The sequence below is a fragment of the Bombus pyrosoma genome, linkage group LG6, assembly GCF_014825855.1.
Source record: "Bombus pyrosoma isolate SC7728 linkage group LG6, ASM1482585v1, whole genome shotgun sequence".
In the NCBI taxonomy this organism is placed as follows: domain Eukaryota; kingdom Metazoa; phylum Arthropoda; class Insecta; order Hymenoptera; family Apidae; genus Bombus; species Bombus pyrosoma.
In genome coordinates this window covers 13,389,680-13,412,440 of record NC_057775.1, presented here as the reverse complement: position 1 = coordinate 13,412,440, position 22,761 = coordinate 13,389,680, and the positions used below count along the sequence as shown (strand labels likewise).

At 38.5% G+C, this 22,761-nt stretch overlaps 1 protein-coding gene across 6 annotated transcripts in view; it reads right to left on the bottom strand.

Moving 5' to 3' along the window:
* LOC122568583 overlaps positions 1-22,761 on the bottom strand; it is a 214,563-nt gene that overhangs the window by 56,003 nt on the left and 135,799 nt on the right. For 2 of the 6 annotated variants that reach the window (XM_043728481.1, XM_043728483.1), the window contains one exon: positions 20,173-20,319. The exons of 1 other annotated variant lie outside the window; for it this stretch is intronic. The gene's annotated coding sequence lies outside the window, so the exon portion shown is untranslated. Of the gene's footprint in view, positions 1-11,601; positions 11,668-16,715; positions 16,772-16,844; positions 16,854-20,172; positions 20,320-22,761 lie in introns of those variants that run through there. 3 more of the 6 variants (XM_043728484.1, XM_043728488.1, XM_043728485.1) reach the window with 3 other exon arrangements.

The following is a 22,761-nucleotide window of genomic DNA, read 5'->3' as shown; positions in this document are numbered from 1 at the left end:
GAAACCGATACTGTATAATATCGAAATTCCATTAGATTGTCAAGGTTACTGGTTCCCTTTGCTTCTTTTTCCAAGTCCACCTTCTCCCTGCGCTATGGTAAAGCCGGTTCGAAGCAAAGAGGGATACCAGTTAAGAAATAGTTAGCCACTAGAATTTCAGAGAGCTTAAACTCAAAAACCGAACTCGTTTGTTAAATTTATTCAATCCTGGCGTACTATCGGATATCGTGTGATCATGGCGGAGTACCTTAAAACGCGTCAACCTTTGAAGCCAGCTGTTCCAAAGTCAAAGATTAACGCAGAGAATATTATGTGGTTATATTCGAATTTTAACTTATAATTTCAATGAACCTTTCTGAAGCTATTTCTGAATATTTCGGAATAACGTTCGTTACGAGCAAACTACAAATACCCAGAGTAGAAATAGAAATTTAGAATTTATTTTTACAATTGGACAACGATAAATGCTGTTTAACATGCACGATGATTTATAGTATACTGTACATACTATGGTAGGTCCAAAGGTGAGAAACTCTTATGCGGTAGAAAAATAATTAGAACACCGCGAATTCAGAGAATCACGACGCGTTGTGGATGCTTTTAAATCGTCTCAACGCGTTCTGACATTGTGCAAAACACGATTACGTGTTTTCGTTCTTCCGGCTTAACATACGCGTTTAATCTGTCTAATAATATTCGTCATAAAATATTCCACGACTATTACATTTCTGAGTGACAACTGCCATGTATAACCCAATATTGAACCAACTCGAACACAATATACCTACTGCCTCGTCCACTAAATATTCGTCAGTTAGAACGTCGAAGACACCAACCGCTGGTGAAAAACAAGGAACGACTGCACTCGCGATATTAGCTGCGATGGAAAGAGATTGTGGAACACGAGCCATTAGTTGTGAACGAGCTACAGGCTTGAATAACGCGGATACGGCAGAGATATCTATGCCCCTCTATATCGTAGATGCATCGTAAGAGAGAATCAGTAGGAGACACGCGAATATTTGAGCACAGCCAGTGCTCTCGTTCATAAAAGTATCGATACCTCTTGTTCGCTGTAAAATTCTGTCGAACGTATAACACATGCGTGCGACGCACGCGCGAGTGTATGATATTCTCCAAGGAACGCGCCTTCGTTTTCTTAATGGGAGGAATTCGACGTACAACGATGAATATTCGTGGTATTGTAGAACGTATCGCGCAACTACTATATAAAAGCTTCTTTTTTTCTTCTTATTTCCTTTTCTTTTGTTTCACTGGGCGTTGTGTGCTCATTGTTTTTCGTCATGAGCACGGGGAAATATGGAGATGTTCCAGGTATGCAATGAGTCTAAGATTCTAAGCAGGAGTGGGACATCAAGCTCGATTTGACATGTTTCTGGACAATACAGAATTTTATATGGGTTTTGTTGCAGTCCATTTTTATAGCTTGAGCTTTTGGATATAAGCCATATCCGTATCTCGATGTATCGTTTGATATCGACTAATCGTTTCGTTAGGCAGTTAGGATTTGTAGATATCAAGAAACATGGTATGTATGATGGTACATACGTACATAATGGTTCGTGGTTTTATTTGAAGGTATAATAATCTATCTATGTATAGAATTTTAAGAATATGTGGCGAACTCCCTTATCTCAAACGTACGGATTCAAATTTTTCTATTTTATTTCTCATCACCATAAAATAATTTTTCACGTCATTTAACACGTTCGAAATTCCGAATTTTATTATTTGACGCATTGTGAATTCAAATACCACTAAACGCGTTATATTTTAACGCATCCGTGATTGGAAATATTATCAAGCGACGTTATCGAGATAAATCGCGGGTGAACAGGTTTCGGAACGAGCAGGATGAAATCGCAATTGCGAGCATCCGGTCGCGCTCCCGGTAATCTATGGATCGCCATGTAAACGTGCGACGCGGATATGATAATTAATAATATGTTATTGGATTTTAAAACGTAAGTGGCAAATTTAACTGGTAAAGCGGCAGGGGGTTGAGCCATGCTTGCGATATTTATTGTTATCATGGTTTCAAAGCGTAATAATTCAGCGTAATTAATTTGTAGGTCGGCGAACACGCGTTGGTGAATGTAACGCAATTTTATTAATGCACCGACCGAACCTGGAGGTCTGTGTATCACATAATTCAATGTTTGTCGATTCATTCAAAAGTTAATAACATCCGGCTAAGGATAGATCGCGAGGAGTAAGTAATCAAAGAAACAGAGATTCCCTACCAATTTTTAAAACGAGATTGAAAAATCATGGAATACCAGTCCACGTTCTTCTCTTTGTGTTCCTTGTTCTTTCCATTTCTGCCAATATTGGAGCAGCTTTCACAAGGAAATGTCAGAATTGTTATATATTTCAAGAAGGCAAAATATTCAGGACGTAGTATATATTTCTTGTTATATTTCTTGGTTTGTAATCGTTTCTGGCGGAATTAAAACCGAAGCGACAAGCAATACCAAGTTGACATTAAGCTGCGATTGTTCTACCGAATGACCAAGCCTGAATCGACCATTGATTTTATCTTTAGACATTTGACTTCCGGAAGGTATATCCCTTTTATAGAGCTCCGGAATAGAACTTTCATATAGCTGGAGTTGCGAAGGTCGTAAAAGTTGAAAACTTTGTCGTTATCGCGTTTAGTCGGACAGAGAGAATCCTTTCTGGACGTTACTTGGTAAACGTAATTGACAATTTAATATGTGGGAGTAGAAGTTATTTTCGAAAGAGTGGATAGAATACGATATTGTATTATGAAATGCGTGACATGATTGGAAAATACAATATCTTACTGTTATGTAAAAGAAGATCAAAATAGATCTTTTCCATAATACAGGGAAGCGTTACTTTAATTCCAAAAATATCTGTAACATGATATCGCAAGTAAGTTAAACAAGAAGAAGATGTATAATGAATCTGTTAAACGGTTTTTCAGACCTTCTTCTATCCGTTAGATAACTGGGCGGATTAAACTATCCAGGTCATCCGCAAATCCTTTCCAGCTAAGGCTAATATCCGAACAGCTGCTGTCTGCGAACGAACGTACCGTTACAGAATAAAGTAACAGTAATATCGTGCTTTCTGTAACGATTTTAATATCAAAAAAGAGTTCGACAAACACGAGCAGCACGATGTTCTGTGTAGTTTATTACGAAAGTTTCTGCCGATACGATACATCCGTTTCTACTTTTAAATATTTGTTCTTTCTTACGAATATATCCGACTGATATTCTAGTTATGTAAATTTATTTTTAAAAGTTGTCTTGAATACTTGCAAATTTTGAAAGATTTTCAGAGATGTGCTTTTATTATGCATTAATTTCTTATGCGTGTTTCTAAAAAATAAAGAAAGATACACAGATATTAAGCCAGTGTAAGCGATCTTTCTTCTTGTCCCAACGGACATCTTAATGCTTGTGTTAATCGAAGTGTTAATCAAATATCTATTAAAAGATCATTATATTATGTACAAGACAAAGGCTTCGTTTCATACTGTTTGATTGTATCGTTAAACCCATGGCGCAATTCCAAGAGAAAACGGCTGTATCGGGTCATGGAATTAGAGAAACGATAGATTCGGTAAACGAGTTTAGCAAATAACTATGATCGCGCGGATCTGTTTAACGTATGCGAGACGTGGACCGATATATCGTACGATAAGCCAGCAGATTGGCGAAACGCGTGAACGTCTGAACGGAGCAAGAGGAGCGCGTGGTGTTGCATGCACAGGCCAGCAATTGAACCTATCGACCTTCTCATCGAAATTAGGTCCACCGTAGCAATTGTGTACTGCGAATGGCGAGTAGCGTATAGGCCGCGTGATACACGCACGGAACTTGCGAACTACTTCCGGGCGAAAAGTTGTTCCGCTTCCAGACTCGTAGACTACACTGTAGAAATTAATCGCCTGGAAGGGAATATCAGCTATAAATAATTTTGGTTAATACTTACAAAGTTTTCGAACTTGTATCAACTATATGTAAATAAGTTGTATGTTAAGACACGATTACAACGACTTCAAGACTTTACGTTGCTAGAGTTTGTGGAATTGATTTTAGCTTCATCAAAAAGTCGTATGGAAATGTTGTATGATACAATTGGATATATAGTGGCTCGTGAAAGTATTTGAACGTATTACATTGCACATATTAACCATATTCTGTATTATACATATAACATATTCATAAAAAGGTTTATAAGTGTTTAAATATTTTCGTGATTTGGAAATTTCTCAGGGAAAAGTCTTATACAAAGTATAGAACATTTTCTTTAGAATATTTCCCAATACATTTTTTCCAATTAGATACTATCTGTTTTTTATTGTATCGAGGTATTTCCTACTATATAAATAACATTCTTTATGTTCATTCATTTCGTCTAAATTCAAGTGTAGTAGCACATACGATTCTCCTAATAAGTAACTGCGGTCATTTAACAGCGAATAGAAAATCACGTTGTTCTGTGGCGATGGGATTGTCGAGGAGATTATGTTTCCTCGAGATCGATGCATTACCGTTCTTGCTTTTGCGTTTTACTACAGGATCGTTGGCTTCCCGGGGTCTTGCTGGAACTAATTGCAATGAAGGCAATTATGATACTGTCAGGATAAAGACGGGCAAAGCAGATTGATAAACGGAAGCAGACGAAAAAAGAGCAACGGCCCGCAATCTCGTCTGTGTTACGTGCTTTAAAAACGCGGCTGATGTGCCGTGAAGAGCAGAATCCATTTACTTGGCCTCTTATAGATGAAAAAAGAGCAAGAACTTCTCTTTAACCGTACGTTGAAATTAATGAACATCCCAGAAAAATTCCGTTAAATTGGGTTAGATGCAGGGAAACTGATTTGTCAGTTGTCGATGATTGCTCTCAAGGGTTGAATTATTCGAACAATCGACAATTTCGTTCTCTTTGAACTTCGCACTGTTTCCAATGAAAGAGGAGACATCGTTTTCTAGAAAGTAGTTATCAAGAGTAGTGTACAAACGACTTGAAATATTACGATATATCTTTAAACAATTTAAATAATAACCAGTTTATTGAAATTGCCCGTCACGTGTAATTTTATATAAATTCGAAGCAAATTTGAACATGAGTCAACATTGATCATACAAATACGCGATATAGCATCAATCCATAATTCCCCCACTGTGGAATTATAGGAAATATGATGGTACTTGTATCATTACTCTTAACATACCACGATCTATAAATCTTATCGGTAATCGAATAGGGAAATTCATCACTCGCAGGTGCAATCGATTAAGATCTTTCAGCATCATCGTAGGAGATGCGAATCGATTAGATGCGATAACATTTTTTCTCAACAGATCGTAATTTCTCATCTATAGTATCGTTGGAGGTTTACGCGCGTTAATGGTGATCCAGCAGATAATATAATTCATGCTCACGCACGTGCAAGACCCAGTCTCGATAGTAACGGCGCCGATGATTTACTGGCGCGCCAGTACACGCGGACTACGAACGATTTGTTTTAACGCTACAGTTTCCCGGAGCAATAAATAAAACCGGCCGCGTAAAACGAGTACACGCTGAAATTATCGTTTCGACCTGATTAATTAACGAACCAGCCACGGAAATTCTGCGTCGCTCTTACGCGGTCCGTTCAGTCTCCCGTAATACGATTCGATAATCCTTCAGGAGTACCGATAATAATTCGCAGAGGTTTGGAACGTCCATGTGAAACGTGACTTTTGTGACAGTCGAGTTACGTTGCTGGTTAATGCTTCGCAGAACTTGCTAAGTCGGATATCCTACGTGTATTTAAAAAATGACTCAACTTAAACAACTGTTTTACGAAAAACGGAAAATGATGTAGGAACTTTTGAAACACATGTGCGATGCGACGCAGCATTTTTAAAGAGATTGCAAATTTAATGACTACTTTCTAATGGTACGTAGGCTGCATTATTGTTTATGAGTTGTGATTTATAAAATTCTTTTAGTGTATATTGTGAAAATTAATTTCAGTGCTAAAAGTAGAATACGAGATAGGTCCATGAAGATAAGATAAAGATATTAAGCTACGATATAATCGAAATTATCAATCCTCATAAAATTTGAGAGAATTACAAGACTATAAGACTATATCATTTTTCGAACGAGATATAGATCTTCTTTGTTCTGGAAATTTCGACTTTTCTCAGAAGATACATTGTATCAAAGATATGGATCGAACCTATTTATGAAAAATTTCCATGAATTGGAATTTGATGGTCGAAAGTGACTTCGAAATTGCAAGGCAACAGGGATCGGATGTCTGATTTTATATTTGGTACTATGCTTGACCAAACAATGAATTGACGTTGTTTCGATACAGGCTCAATCAGCTCGAACAACTTCATACGTTTTCGCTTAGTGAACTATCGAATATAGGCCACTACGCAGCCGGGAATAAATGCGGGAAAGTAGCCAGGAAGTTAAATTATTTGCAATGGAGTTTCGATTATTCGATTTCCGATTATCAGAGAGTCCGTTTTATTTGAAGGAGCCCCGTGCAAGCTTCGAACGATCGGGAACTCCATTAAGGATAATCGACGTTTCTTTGTATCGGGCATTCGAGTTTTTCCTTCTTAAGGCTCCTTTCAAACTTCGTAATGCATTTTCTACCAACTCGGAAACTGCATGATTGGTAGCTTTAATCTACGTAAACGATGGTAATCGGACACTCGTAGCTTAACTCCATACCAGAAAAATCTTCCTTTGTAATTAACGATTTTAATACAAAGCTAGCATTGTTAATATAATTATTGAAAATGTATAGGTTCATTTCTAATTGTCTTCGTATATACTCGACAGCGCGAGGACACGCTTGATTGCAACTACCACCTGGAGGAAGTTACGAAATAATAAAATTATTGATAAGTCTCATCAAATTTTACATATTCTGTTTTACCACACGAGAATATGTATTTAATAAATGATACATTAAATACCTTATCCCAGACATGAAATAATGACTATACAGTTAAAAATGGTGTCTATATTCTATTAAAGAGGAGTATAGCGTAACAAAGTTGCTTGTTTGGATAGAAAAATTTGAATTCGATGAGCTCCGATCTAAAAAAAATCTCTGGCCTCTATTCCATATTAAAATAGAAACGAGATTGTAAAATAATATTCCAGTGTGAAAGGCTTGCAAGTAAGATAATATTCAATGAAGTGAAGATGAGAAAGATGCAAAGGGGTTCTAAGGTTCGTCGTTAGTTCGCGAACTAAGAACGGAAAGATAGGGCGGCAGCGTAATCAACTGTCGTTATGGCATCTTTGGGAGCATCGTTAGTTTTTTTACTCGTTTTAGTCGTAGATGTCCATGATACAAACGCGACGAAAGAGCGTGAGAACGAGAGAGACAGGGAAAGGTAGAGAGAGAGAGAGAGAGAGAGCGAAAGAGAAGCAGAGAACGTGTGCACGCAGGAAGCCGCGTTTGTACTCGTATTACACAGACAGTGGTCGGCGAACTGACGTACTGTAATTACCGTGGCAATTACTGCCGACACATTTCACATATACGTTGCCGCCTCATTGTGCTGTTCCGTTGCGCTCGAATTTTCGTGCCCACCGACTCGCCAACTCGCTGGATAAACAGATAAAAGTAGTCGAACAAGGGTTGAACGTATCCCGTACGTGGGATGAAACGACTCTATCGACCAGAGGTGAATTCATTGCAACGGAAACGGTTCGGTTCTTGCTACGTCTTTTCAGACCGTACGACTCCAATCATGCACTACGTCCAATTCGTGAGAATTAGGTGTTAAGAGAGAGAAAGAGAGAGAGAGAGAGAGGGTTTGAAAGCATTTATATTAGGTTGAATGCAAAGTTTATGTACTTTTTAATAACCGTAAGTTATTTCTTTATTCCCGTAACCTCGTTTGATATTCCACTAAATGCTGTGATTATCGGTGTATTTCTTTTTAAATCTCGTTGAAAGAAAAGGAATCGTTTTTCAGTAGAATGCAGAACAATGGTCCAGCATATATGAGTTTTATAACTACAGTAAAAGATTGGAGAATTAAAATAGAAAATTAATATGAAGCATTCTCCATATTCGTTAGTTGTTGTAGAACCGTTTCAAATTAATGAGACAAGATTATAATTAACATATATTTTAAAATCGATACTTATAGAATATAATATAATCTTATATCCCGTAGAAATATTGTATCTTGTAGGAATATATAATTAGCTTAATTTACTCCTTAACGAAATAATGTAGCTGAATTAGAACAATGAGCAGATAATGTATATATGTTAGACAATGTGTAACGAGGTAATTCGATAATATATGTACATAAGTCGATTTATAATAATCATAATATACTTCGGTGAATGGTGTATTCGAATGGAAGAAAAATAGATATATTAGATGTCTCTTATGAAAAAGGAAGATGTATATGTATATGATTTATGGCGATGTTTACTTGTCATGCGATATTTTTTTTAGTTTTCTTCGATTAATGTATTTGTATGTATATTAGAAGATTTAGTATCAACTTAGCGGCAACTAGGATAGTTAGCATCGCAAGATAGTCTTTGGATTGATCGTTACAGCGTCGAACTACCGCGGACTAACTAAAATGGTGGCAACCACTTTAGTATAATTGTGGCTTCGACCTTCTTGAAACTTTAATAGACACGTGTATATTATGTATAACCAATGACAGGTTGAGTAACGTTATTAATCATGAACTACGAAGAACATTAATTTACTCATTTACTACTAACATATAAGAAGCAGACAAGAAACGAAATTAACACTGAAGGAAAAGCTAGCCGTAATTTATAACTCTGAGAATTCCAACATATTTATAAGACAAATTTCTCTTTCTAGAATGATAAAACAACGCACCACTATTGCACTTAAGAAACCAATGAGAATGAAGAAGCAATGCGTTTTGAAACCACAGGAACTATTCTGAAAAAGATTGTTTTATTTCGAAGGACAAAATAACGGAAATGACCCCAAAAACGTACAATTCTGTAGGCGAATTAGATACCAGGGCCGATATTAGCGTTTATATCCATTCCGCGGTAGTGTTTCAGGCTATTTACGACTCTTCGTCATTGTCGGCTTTTAATTCACACGAATTTAATTCCAGTCCATTTTCCGGCCTATACGACCATCGATGGGTCCGCGGTTGCGGTAGTGGTAGCACGCCCACCACCCATTATGCAACGAAATAATAATGATGTATTATTCGCCAGTTACAATAGATACCGAGGGGGTTGAAAATTGCACCGAAACAGGCCTTTGTTATCATAATTAATGAACTCCATCGAAGTGCACGGTTAGTAGCAACTTTCATCTTGCGAATGACGAGCGACCGCTATGTCGTTAGATGTACCACGTAGACACATAGTCTCGATTGGCGTGGTTACGTCGCTAGAATTATTATCAGGTCCGACGTGGAATATATGCCATGAGTCGGTGCTCCGTAGCTCATTCGGCAACCCTGAAATTTCACAGTTATCTTGCCGGTCATATGTGGACGAAAGCACGCTTTATCCCATTCTCTCGTGGTTCACCCTCCACCGACCTTCCACGGAAACTAACTTGACCTGGCCCATCATTTCCGGTTCCTCGCTGTAGTTTGTAATGCGAGCTGAACCTTGTTCCGGCGTAATAACATGCGCTAATTGAGATGGATCTCTGCGGACCCTGCGAAAGAATTAAAAACCGCGATGCCAGGCCTCTGGTTTCCGGAGAGATTAAAGCGAGGAAAAGCGAGTCGCACGGTTTCAGGATCGGTGATCGATCTGTGGGTAGAAATGGAATGGGCGAACGACACGAACACTTTTTTATCGTAATAGGTGAAATTGGAAAGAATTACAAATATTATTGATATATTATAATTCAGTTCTGACATGTTCTAAGAATGTATGTATGATAATACATTTTCATTAATAACATTGTAATAATTTATCGATAATATCATTAATAATATTATCAATAATATATTCTATGGCATTTTTTCTCTGGTATGTAAGAGGTATTTTCCTTGGCTATGTAACATAGATTTCCTGTGTATTTTTAGAAAAATTCTTGAGGAAAATGATTAATATGAAGATGTAAAGCGATAAAGACAGTTAAAAATAACTATGATCGATGAACTTATTAAAAGTGGTACTATTTAATAGCTAGTTTATGTCGTACCTAAGCCACCAAAATTAAAGTAAAGCTAGTTTATATGTTTTCGTGTTTTTGTATAAGAGCTTTTATAATTAAAACACCTTTTATAACAGCTAATAGCAGATGTATACTAGCTTATGTAAACAGGTCACATTTGTCAGTTTTATGAAGTACATTGGGGTTCAGGTAACCTTTTTAGGATGAACATTACTTTTTCTAATTTCAGCATCTTAGCTTATTATACGTATCTGAATGTAAATGTCTCATTATTTTTTTGTTTTTTTTTTTTGTAATTAAAGTCTTACATTTAATTTAGGGGAAGAGTCAATAGATTTTAATTTCTGACATATTCATTAGTGAAACTACTGTCTGACAAATTAAGCTGCTGAAATCGTTGACAGGTTTCTCCACCCTACTTTTTACTTTCGGAAATGACTGTCACTCGCAATAAAAAGCGACTCACATGGAACTCTGGTATATTATCTACGATAGCGTGTGAGTCATACGATGAACAATAACATAATAAATATAGCCTGAAAGATTGCACGTTTTTCTCAGACTTGAATATTTTCTTGTACAATTATTTAAAAGAAAAGGAGTAATTTTTTACAAATATAAAAAACAAATTAAATTTTTTATAGATGGCGAGATTCATGACGCATTTTGTTTTAAATTCAAGAGTGACGAACACGCGAGATTCAATATTTTGCAATAAAAAATGAAACTGGATTCCAGAAAAAAGTTCCCAAATTTCGTATACAAGAGTTTCATTGTGCAAGTGCACCGTAAGTATATCGTTATTCATAAAAAGAAATTATCTGAAAATTTATTTGCTATCGTTATTGCTCGTTATTTATAATGTGTATGAAGACATAAAAATTACCACAAGAAAACTTAATATATCCTACAACCTTTATAACTGATATATTACCCATGGTTTGTCAATCGCTGAATAATTCATAACACTACCTTTCGCAGAGACATGATATTGATGCACGCTCGATGACTAAATCTTATCATCAAAGCAATTATGATAACGACAAGATAGGCCGATAGACGGAGGGACGAGATAGCTAAATTTATTGCAAAACTCAATCATAAAAGAACATATAGATCTATACTGAAACCTCAACCGGTATTACTCGTACATACTGTGTACATATAACTTCCTCAAATTCCTAAAAGTCTACATACCCCAATTTATAACACCACTGCACCAAAATATAACTAAAATAATATTTCTTTACTTCACGATTATTCTTCTTGCGTATTTTCCACTATATAATTATTTTCGTCTCTGTTATTCATGAATTTAAGTTCAATTTATATCACTACCACATCCTTCCCTCTAATCTTTCACATTTTACACAATCAACATTAAAAACTGTCAACAGGTCTTTACCGAAATTTCAACTCACCTCTCGAATCATCCTGTCTTCGTCCGCGATATTAACCACACTGCACACAACACGTAGGAGAAACGCGATATCTTATCCAAACGAGTGACAGCTGGTCACGACGCGTTCGACGCACGATCGTTGATGGAAACGCACGAGATATTTCCATTCGGCGATGACGGGGGCGAGAAAATGGAGTTGCGGGTTTACGCGCTAAACGGTATTCGGTCGATGACCTTGTGATTTTGTTTCTAGCTCGTAAACGCGTGAACGATTAAAATCTGGCAGCTAGCACACTTTTTTTTTAACAGGCATTTAACCTTCGTGTCACGGCACGAATATCATCGCGTCGATTGTACTCGGAATATCGTTGTGTACCATAGTCCCATGTATTCCTCGAATCCCTCTGTGACCAAGAATTTCTAAGTTTTACTACGTTCTCGAAGAAAGTAGCGACATAGTGGCAAAAGAAAATGAGCGACACTTCGTCTTATCGAACGTCATTTTTTCAGCTTAACGTAATAAATGTAAATGTATCGAGTTCCGAGCACGACACTACCGGTTGCACGATAACAAAGACGCAACCGCTCCGGCAGAGTTGAAAAACACATAGATTAGTCGAAGATAAAAGTCTGTATTTACTACTTTCTCGACGGTTACTCGATTTTAATCTCAACCGTGTTTCACTCCCTCTTTTACCACTATCGATTCGCTAATCGACCTTGGATTTCTCTTTTTCCTCGTTTTCTTCTTTTTTTCTCCTTGATTCGTTCGATAGTAAACGGATCGTTGGAAAATAGGTTATTTCAGGCTGGGAAACTTTCTCAGCGGGGATCGAGAAGGAGTTACGAGTTTGGGAAAGCAAAGAAGTTTCCCAGTGCCGAGTGGACACGATTACTCGGTGGAAAAGGAATAAGAAGGGCCGGGAAAATGGGCCGGGTTGATTGCTAAAAATTACGCCGCGCACGCCTCCATCTGTACACTCGGGATAAGCGAGTCGATCTAGCGAGAGATCGCAACTTCTTGTTAGAATTTGCAACAGCTGCCCTCCCCTGGCATTCAGCAACTGCTCTGGCTATCTGTACGAATACCGACTCAACTACCCGGACCTTCTTTCTTCTCCCCTCGCCTCACTCCCCATTCCTATACACTTCCGGTCAGTACAAAAAGAAACGTTTGAAAGAGATCAAACTTCTTTGAGAACGTGTTTGTTAATTCGATGATATACAATACTAGTAGCTACTGTACAGTATATTTTCATTTTCGAGAACAAGTACGCTGTACGTTACATCGATTAACGCAATTTACGTCACTGTACAAGGCTGTTTTAAGGATAATTCAAGGACGCTTCAGAATTGCTTCAAGAATATTTCAAGCGTGTTTAGAAGAACGTTTCAAGGTTTCTTTAAAATTGATTCAGGATGATTTCATTGATATTCTTCGAACGACAGTTTTATCAATCTTGATATCCTTCTGTTTCTGACTATAATAAACACATATTTTCGTGTACGACTCGATCGACCTCAACAAACTAATTAAATCGATCAATTCATAGCTCCTTTAAAAAGTACGTTTCAGGAAATTTTGTGGTTTCAAAGATATGTAACGAAAGCCTACATTACAAGAAATGTTCATAAAGTTGACAATGTCAAAAAACAAGATGCAAAGGACTCGGTCTCGGCGGAACGATTCATCGATCACGTATAGTGTGCAGCACCGGCGTTTCTCCATTCAAAACAATTTCTTCCTCCAAGCGAAAGGGGAATGGAGACGTGTATTCAAGATGATCGTGACAAATGGAACGGTCGGTGCAACCCGGTGACGCCCTGCAAAAAGAAATAAATTTCTCCGGCGGGCAAGTGACGTTTGCGTCATAAATGATGTACGATGGAGAACGGAGCCGCTGTTTATTTAACTGCAGTTTCACCCCACGTTACTTCCTTCGTTGACATTGAATCCGGTCGAATGCTCGCGTGGCACTGATTTTCGCGACGTCGAGCGGAATGACGCGTGATGTTACGCGTTTCACTGACAACTGTTTGCCCGGACGAATCCTGCTATCCGAAACATTTTGCATAGCGGTTGATAATTGCACGCTCTCGCGGTTACTACACGGTCACATTTTTGGCCACGATAACGACAAAGTTGTCGCGCGGCTCGTCTCTCGTTGGTTATCTCTCGTCTCGTCTTGATATCTGTATACGTTTAGAGTATTTCTGTAATCATGATGCAACGTAAAACTAAGAGTGACGTATCGTGAAAAGATTAGTTGTACGCGCGTGATAAAGTTTTGAGTCATATGAGACCTTGATCGAGAAAAGTATTACTTCCAGCCAAACGAAATTTCACTCTTCAATTTCTTGGAAAAGAAACCTTATTTTTATGGAAAATAGTTGCAAAAGTTCGACTTAGATGTATAATTTCGATTTTTTATAGGTTTCTAATTTGCTTTGGTACGAAACATACGTTAGAATCGAGTTGAGGCTATTACTGTTTGAGATGAATTGGAAAACACGTCATTGTCATGTAAATGAGTTCATCAAAGAGGTATCCAAGTTTTATCCACGAGGAGTGATTTACAGCTGGTATTCCTCAGAACAGGGTCGTTACAGAACATACAAAACTTTTTACGATGCTGCAAGTACTCCTATTTCCATTGTTAAACTAGTCTTTTAGCGATCTTTTTTCAAAACTGTACGAAGTGTGTCATATACAGTACAGTACTATCACGTAAGAGTAATATACAGCGTCATATGAATGAACTATGAGACGAAATAGATTGACACTTTCCTTTCTTCCTCACATTCTGTTTTTCAGAGTAAAGGTTGAATTAGTACTGTAGAGATTAGAACGACGAAACCATGGAAATTGTTACACTAATTGATACGTTCACTGCTGATTGAATTTGCTAATTGATATCATGTATTTGACTAAAAAATTACCATAGATGCTTTCCCAAAATTTTGAATTTGCGATGCATGACATAAAATTAAGTACTGATTACAATTCAAGACACGCACTGAACGTACTGAACGCTTCAATCGACCATCTCATTATTCCTGTTCTATCAATCGTCTAACACTTAACAGCACTGATCAATATAAAAAAAAAAATGTATCAAACTATCTCCATTTAAGTATCAACCGATCCTCAACTTTTGAACGTCGGTGTAGGTACCCTCGTTTCACTGAATGAAGATTTACTCGAGCAAACGTGACATTTCGACGCGACGCGGCGTGGAGTTATATCTCTCGAGAGTGTCTCGAGGACCGAGATTCATACTGTACAAAACGGTCTAGGTATGATAAACAAAAGTATCAGTGACGTTTCGCGTAGTCGACGTGTTGAATTTCCAGTGCAATCTGTCGACGAAGGTGCGTTCGAATATGCATTATTGAACGAGAACGAAGAACTCGCGTCGTGTCGTTGGGATACTCGTTCTATCTCGACAATCATGACAAAAAGGTCACGGCTCCGTGATTCTATGTTTCATATACATCGATACATACGTCAATCGGTGCGGGAATTTCACGTGAGATTTACGCGAAACAAAAATAAGAAAGCGACAGGAATTTTCGACATATATTATTGTTGCGTATAAATATTTTATTGTTACACGGCCTCGTTCCCAGTCGTTGAATTGAATTACACTTTTACGAGTTTATAGCAGCCGGTGCCTATAAAATTGCCCTGTAGTTTAGCAGCCTTTTCAGCTTGATCCGTGAAGCGACTACATATATACTGGAGGGAGGAAAAATATCGGTCGATGTTTCAGCCAGCAAATCCAGTCTGGCCGTTAACCCGAAGAAAATGTAATTTCGAACAAAAGAAAGCGCAGGGGGTGAAAGCCACGCTGCGCCGGAGATAACTATTACCGGTTGCGCTAAGGGTTCGTAAAGAATTTAATGTGCGCGCTGCTTGCCAGAAAAGTGGAAGAGCTTTTCTTCGAGCCGTTTCGAAGGACTAAAATAAAAACTTCATCCTTTATTTTTAAAGCCCTTTTAGAGTCTCAGGGAACCAGAGTTTTAGAGCATCGTTCGTCACCGGATTAACTTTCCGCCTTGGCACTTCAAATTGGCGTAAAGGCCGACTTATGAACGCAGAAACAAAACGGATATATTACTACCGTATGTTCTTTCCCAATTATCTTCTGGCGTATATATATATGAAAACGGGTTTTATAGATAGAATTCGATTCCACAACGAATTCGATAGCGTAAAACGAGGAAGGATTTCGCGGAGATCGTATGATGTATTTGACCTGATTTACGAATGATACCTATCTTTATGTTCCAATAATTCTTGTGGAACCCGAGCTTTCCTAGATTGATTTCCACGGAAACGTATTTGCAGTAACTGGCATCGTATAACGAACGGAACCGTGTCGAAGAACGACGAGAATCTACCTGTATAAACTCAAAATCTCTGACCTATAAAAAAACTTCTACCATTTCAGATCCAAAATTAACTTCTAGTACGTTAAATCTACAAAGTTTACTACTTTTCTAGAATAGTACTCTTCTCTTTTCTTGTTCGAGGAACCGTTCTTCTTGTACATTCTACAATTATGAAATACATAGCGTTCCCAAAATTTTGACCATTGACGAAGGTATATGTTCGTGGTATAGTAAAGTTATAAGTTCTATATTTTAAATCAACGTACGATACCAAACGATAACGTATCGCTGAAATTCGCGCAATGTAGCCAATCTTCGGACCACTTATCCCAATTCTATCGGTAACTGCCGCCGAAACGTAGTCAGCAGGTTTGGTGGCAGTGAAATGAAACGAATTGCGATCGATACCAGCACGTAGGGGCACGTAATCGCTATTAGCTGCGGCTATCAACTAACCACGATGTGGATGATCTGTAGCAGTACGAAATAATCGCAATTAACTCCAGCTATCGGCTGGCTGTAAGGTCGATATATGCACAGCACCAGGACGGAATAATCACGATTAACGGGCTCCATCAGCTGGCCATTATGTCGATTTCACATAGTCGTATATTTTTCAAGGGAAACTCCCGGACCCATTTACCCACTGACGTATTTCCGCGGGGGTGTATTCCAGTTTCGTTTCAACCATGTTGCTACGTATGAAAAGGAGTCTAAAACAGGGTCACTGGATATTACCTTTCAGTCCTTGCTGCATTCTCTATTTCGTGATCAACGCGTCAGTGCACCTCGTTTTCTCTTTTATTCTCCTGACTTTTTACTCTTTTTCTGCTTATCAATTAATCGTCTGATTTTTGCGTACTGCACCTTTGATATCTGAAATTCGAGAGAGATTCATGTAAGTGGCCGAAGATATCTGCCGCAACACATTTTATATCTTCGTTGTTATTACGAATAATATATTTACTAAAATTATACAGAGAACAGCAGAAAATGTATATTTCTTTTGAAGAAATGCAAAAAGTTTTGAAGTTCCGTTAAAAAGTTCCTTTTCGTTTTATTCGCAACATTTCAATGGCGATCTTGTTCGATCAATCTACGCTACCGAATTGCGTGTCTTTAAAATTGTGGTTCTGAAATTCCAAGATTTCGTTGAACATTTTCTTACCGCTGTATCTTTCGCTATTTGCATTCCACGATTCTATGAAATTTAAACGTATCGAAGTATTTACAATGTTATGATAAACTATTTCCTGGTTTTTAATGGGTTAATTTGAAACGATTAAACGAAACCCTTTTAGAAGAAAAAAACTGAGATAGAAATTAATCAATACCAAAACTTTTTCGCAACATTAAAATGCTAAAACTCTAAATCATTCAAGAAAAAGCTTCTTCTCTACATCCACCCGGTACATCCTACAGGGAGGGCATTATTACGCGTTTGGCCAAGTCAGTAAATAACGTTCACGGACTGTGTGTCATTGTGGCCGTAGCTCTGCACACTCTATTCGATGCATCCAATTTCCACTGATGACGACCAACTTTGCTTTACTTGGATGCGGTCTACGCCTGACAGAAACCGCATCCTTTGCGTCCGCGTAACAGCATTGACAGAATAATACGCACACCCCATACGATAGGGCGGAGGGAGGCATTCGTTGCAAGCAAAATTTACGGCATTGGGATTGAATAAATGGGCAACGTGGCAAACGTGTGCCTTTAGGATCAGCAGATGCGTTATCGGTCATACGTTCGCCACCAATGTATGAACACGACGGGATTGTAATCAACATAACGGGGAAATAAACGTGCACGTGGGATGTTCGCCGTATCCGCAAGTCACCCACTGACACCCGTTAACGTTTCTCCAGGTCTCGCAATCACGCTGTTGCGTTTTCAACGCAGCCGTGTGCAGGCACGAGTGCAAATGGCGCGTCCTCCACTCTGCGGCCAAAGGATCATCTGATATTCTAATGCTACTTTCAACAGTTCAAACTAATACATTGATGCATCAAAGCAGCATCTATGTGAAACGAACTTCAATTTTATCAAATGGAATTGCGATTAGGATTTCTTTGATATTTTGGATTTCGTGATTTGACAACCGCGTATAATTATATAATAACAATAATAATTAATTTTAATGCCGTATTTTGATTGTTTTAATACATTTCGAAATTATTACCAATTATTATGATCACGAAAATTTGATACTTTACTGATACCGGTTTGAAATTTGATAGATTTGAAAATTTGACGAAGATAAGAAACGTAGAATGAAGAAATGTAGAACCTAATAAAGAAGAACTGTACTGGAAAATAAGTATACACGCAAATACATTTTATACGCATTTGATCTGCTTGTTGGAAGCATTATACTGAAAACAGAATTGATAATTCGATGTTTAAATTCATCAGGATAAAACCAACTAATTCCACAATTATCTCAATCGATATTCAATTACGATTAAAAGGGTAGTAAATGAGTAACTCCTTGATCGTCTTGACGCGCAGGTAATAATCTGAGCGGGTACATTCTTCTTCCGTAAATTTAAATTTCACCTCGAGCTTCGATCTGCTAGGGTACGGTAGTATCGATTCGCACTAAAAATACAAGTATCGTTCCCGCGGGACGCTGGAGCTCCACGATAGCCCCAATATAATTCCACTTTCTGGTAATTCCGTCATTCGTTATACGTTTGCATTTTGCGTTGAAACCGTGCCGTGATGGTCATGGCACACAGTTATGAATCCGAATGCAAGTGCGAAAGAGAACACGCCGCGGTACACCGCAACTTGCCCAGTAATTTTGGTCGTGTCGTAACCACGTTTGTGCCTATACCAAGTAATGTAATCAACCCTTAGCAGTCCACTTCTTTCCCTAAGGAACACTTTACACTGCTACCATTTTGTTTCATCGGCAGCCGTTTTGTTTCAAGAGAATACAGTAGAACTCCGTTTATCTGAACTCATCGGCGAGCAAACAGCTTATATTGTACAATTTAAGTTCATATAATAGAAACTTATCAATTTTCCACAATATCTATTATGCTTCTTCTGAGGTAAACGTAAAGGATTAGTCACCTTGTCGCATAATCACCGTAGGAAAAGTAATATGTGTATCGCGACACAAACTGACTGGATTTGGTAATTGAGTTTGGAAATTTAAAATTTAAAATTTCGTAGGTTAATTTTTGTAGGGTGGCTAGTCGTGTAGGATGGCCGAATTAATCGAAAAATTATACGGTTACCAAGAGAAGGAATTAATTAAAATGGTTCATCAAGTTTATTGGGAAAGAAAGTATAGTCCGCGTTGATTACGCGCTAAATGGACTCGTTAACTTAATAGCAGTTATTTCTATTGCTCTTTGGTACAAATTCGCTACTAAAGAAGTAAAAAGGAAATTCCATTTATTTCTTGACAGTAAATCATTTCGTCGGCGTTTGCTATATTTTAATTGCAATTTATATTTTAATAATTGTAGATCGTAATTTTGTACGATTGTATATTACGGTGACGAACGATGAAATTATTATAGATAGTAAAAAAATATATGTCGCCTATTATGTCATATATGGTTACGAATCAAATCATAAAACATTTCAATTGTTCTTCAGTTAAAAAAATTGTTAGGAAGATGATACATTTACACTGTACATGTGAATGTGTGTGTAAGCGTCAGAGGGCGTCCAGGCCTTAGTTGGGACAAAGGACGATTGGCAGTCGTTAGAAGCATCTGGAAGAGTCAATTGACAACAAGCGTGCCTGCGAGTAGGTTTTCGAGGTCTTCAGTGTGTAATATATATGTATAGCTGTTGTGTGTAAATAAAATAAACTTTTTGTATTTCCGAATTCCTCCTATATCTTTACAAGAATATCACAACTCTCGTAATTATAATGGCAACACACCTTTCTCAAGACTACAGTACAGTTACAGTATTCTGACGAATGGAATATCTGATGACCGAAATGCACATTCTCATAAGAATTTATATATCTAACTGTTCTCACGCATTCATAACGATAGTTCGTCACGTATCTACCGTAACCCTAGCCTAATCCATCAGTCAACGCACGAAACAGCGTCAAAGAGGAAAGAAGCATGAAATCGACCCAAATATAAATCCACACATGTTCCGACAACATCAACGAGCAGAATTCAATTTTACAGAGGGTTAGAACAGATTTACTCACGTCTGTGGAGATTTTCTTGGCGGCGCGTCGGTGCCTCGTCACTTGGTCCGTGGATCGATCGCCGGCGCATCAATATGTCGCTCCTGATCGCTGACTCGAAGATTCCTCGTCGACGTAAGTGGCGGCAATCCCCGCAGACGCGTGACACTAAAACACCAAAGACGAATGGTCCCCTATTAGATGAGCTCGCGGTGGGCAGGTTTACGATGCGATCGATATCGATAGGTTCCATAGCAGCCACGTGTAACATCACGCTCGCGTTTTCACGTCGAGCTGTCGCCGCGAGCATAGATATTATTACATTCCTGATAGGTGCGACTCGTCGTGCGCGCACTCCACCGAACGATAATTAACGCTGGTTATGCATTTTTCATGACACTTTTAATTGCAACGCTGTATCATGTGGCCGCTTTAATCAGGCCGAACTAATTTTCCCGCGGCCACCGTTCGAGACTTCGGCGAAACTTGTCGGCCATTGCAGAGGCCATTGCGTTGCATGATTAAAAAGTTTTGCACCTAACCACGAAACGAACCGCGGGGACCCTTTTAATTTGGATTTAAGGCGCGCGCGGGACGAACCAGCCAGCTTTATTCGCGCCGACCGTGAAATTGTCGAGAGACAGGGAGCCGCACCTTTTCGGGTTCGGATAGAGCTCCGAAATTGCGGGAAACTGGCTCGTCGAGCGTGATTTCGCTCGTTCGTTTCGTTCCGTTGGTGAATGGCAACCCGGTTGAAACACGAGAGCGATATTGCGAAAGAAGTTGAATGGGCTGTTAGGTAAATTGCAAGTACACTGGGGAGGACCAGTGGCAATTGGCGGATTTATTGGGAAATTCCGACGTTAGGTGTTAGCGCAATTTTAATTTGGTAAGTCTAGGGAATGTTTGGTTAATTCGAATTGTTCTATCCAGAGGAATGTTTTATCATCTCAATTTTCGTATAATATTTATACTGTGATTTTCTTTAATTATTACATAGAGTTCTATTGATGTGCCTGTAATGAAATTTTGAATGTATCAACTTCGGCGCAAGGAATAATAGACAATCGTAGGAAAAGTTATATGGAACAAAGGGACTTTTTGACAAACCTGGAACTGTCAGTTGCAAAAGCGGCCAACAACTGCTATGTTATTAGCTGTCGCGCGAGCGTGGCAACCTGGTTGAAATAGTCACGAAGCACAAAGGCTAGGGCAGATAGATGTAACAAAAGAGAATATGGGGTCAATCGGGCAGCGACTGTGAGTAAATCGATACACACAGGAAAATGGACGAAAGCTGACGATAAAAGGAAGATTGATTTACGACGGTTTATCATTGGCTTGGATGAATGGAAAGCAGTCCATCAATTCTGTCGCTGCAAGAAAAAAATGCGCGAATCAGTCGGACGTTATACCATTGCGGGTGGATGTAATTTCATGGGTGCAATTTACATGGATACGGAGAAAATTTTAACGACAGGACGTACATTGTTTCCACAGTTGTAGTAAGGATTTTACGAAATTCTCTGTAAGGTAATCCAACAAAAAATAGGCAAATGTTATACCATGTACCTATATTTTATTTGTTAGAAAAATAAATGTTTATACTTTTCAATATTGTGTTTCATAGAATGAACATTTCTGGAGTAGCCATATGAAATTACTACTAAATGATACGAAATTTTTGGACTTAATTTGTCGTGTACAAATAGTATTTTCCGTAGTTACTATAATTCGAAGAATTTTGAATGCAGAAAAAAGAATTGTCAAATTACGAATCCAAACACCAGCTGTTACACACTAAGATCTTTTTTAGTAAATATAATGGAACACATGCATAGGAAACTTGAGCAGTAACGAAACCTAAAATCACGTGTAACTTCAAAATATCTAGACACCTATAAAAAAAACCACGATGTAATCGCCACGTAGTACATCTTCATACACGTACAATCCCCCGTAGCACGGCCATTCGAATCTTACTGCACGTTCATGGAAACGTACGTGAGATTGTGTGGTCGTAACCGCGCTCCCTAAGTGAATGGCGCGTTTCCGGTTTTCTTTTGGTTCTTCGCAGCCCTTTGAATCCGCCGGCGGTTTCCATAGCCACACGATATAAGGCAGGAAGAATCGACGAAATGCGTCGATGTCTGTGGAAGAAACGAGGAGCAGAGTAAGGAGCTCGAAGAGAGAGAACGAAGGGTTCGGCCGTCTGTGGTTGGTCGAAATCCAACATACCCGATGACAAGAGATGAGGGTAAGGTTAGATGGAACTGTACTTATGTGTACGCGAAACCGTAGTTACGAGACTGTGTATAACCACGGCGCGGTTGTTATCTAAACGCGCGCGAGGCATATAGGGGCGAGCTTTAAAAGGGGTGGTTCATTGGCGTCGCGAAGGTGACAACACACCCAAACACGCGCACACGCGCGTGTATATATGTATATATAAGTATAACTGCGACTATATCAACATACCAACATATATACCAACAGTGTGTTCGTAAGTTATGTATCGCGTTCTTTGGAGTACAACCCTTTTTCTAAGCGCATCACTCTCATCCCTCGACACCTTTTACGCAAACCCTTCTATTCCTCCACCCTTCTTGC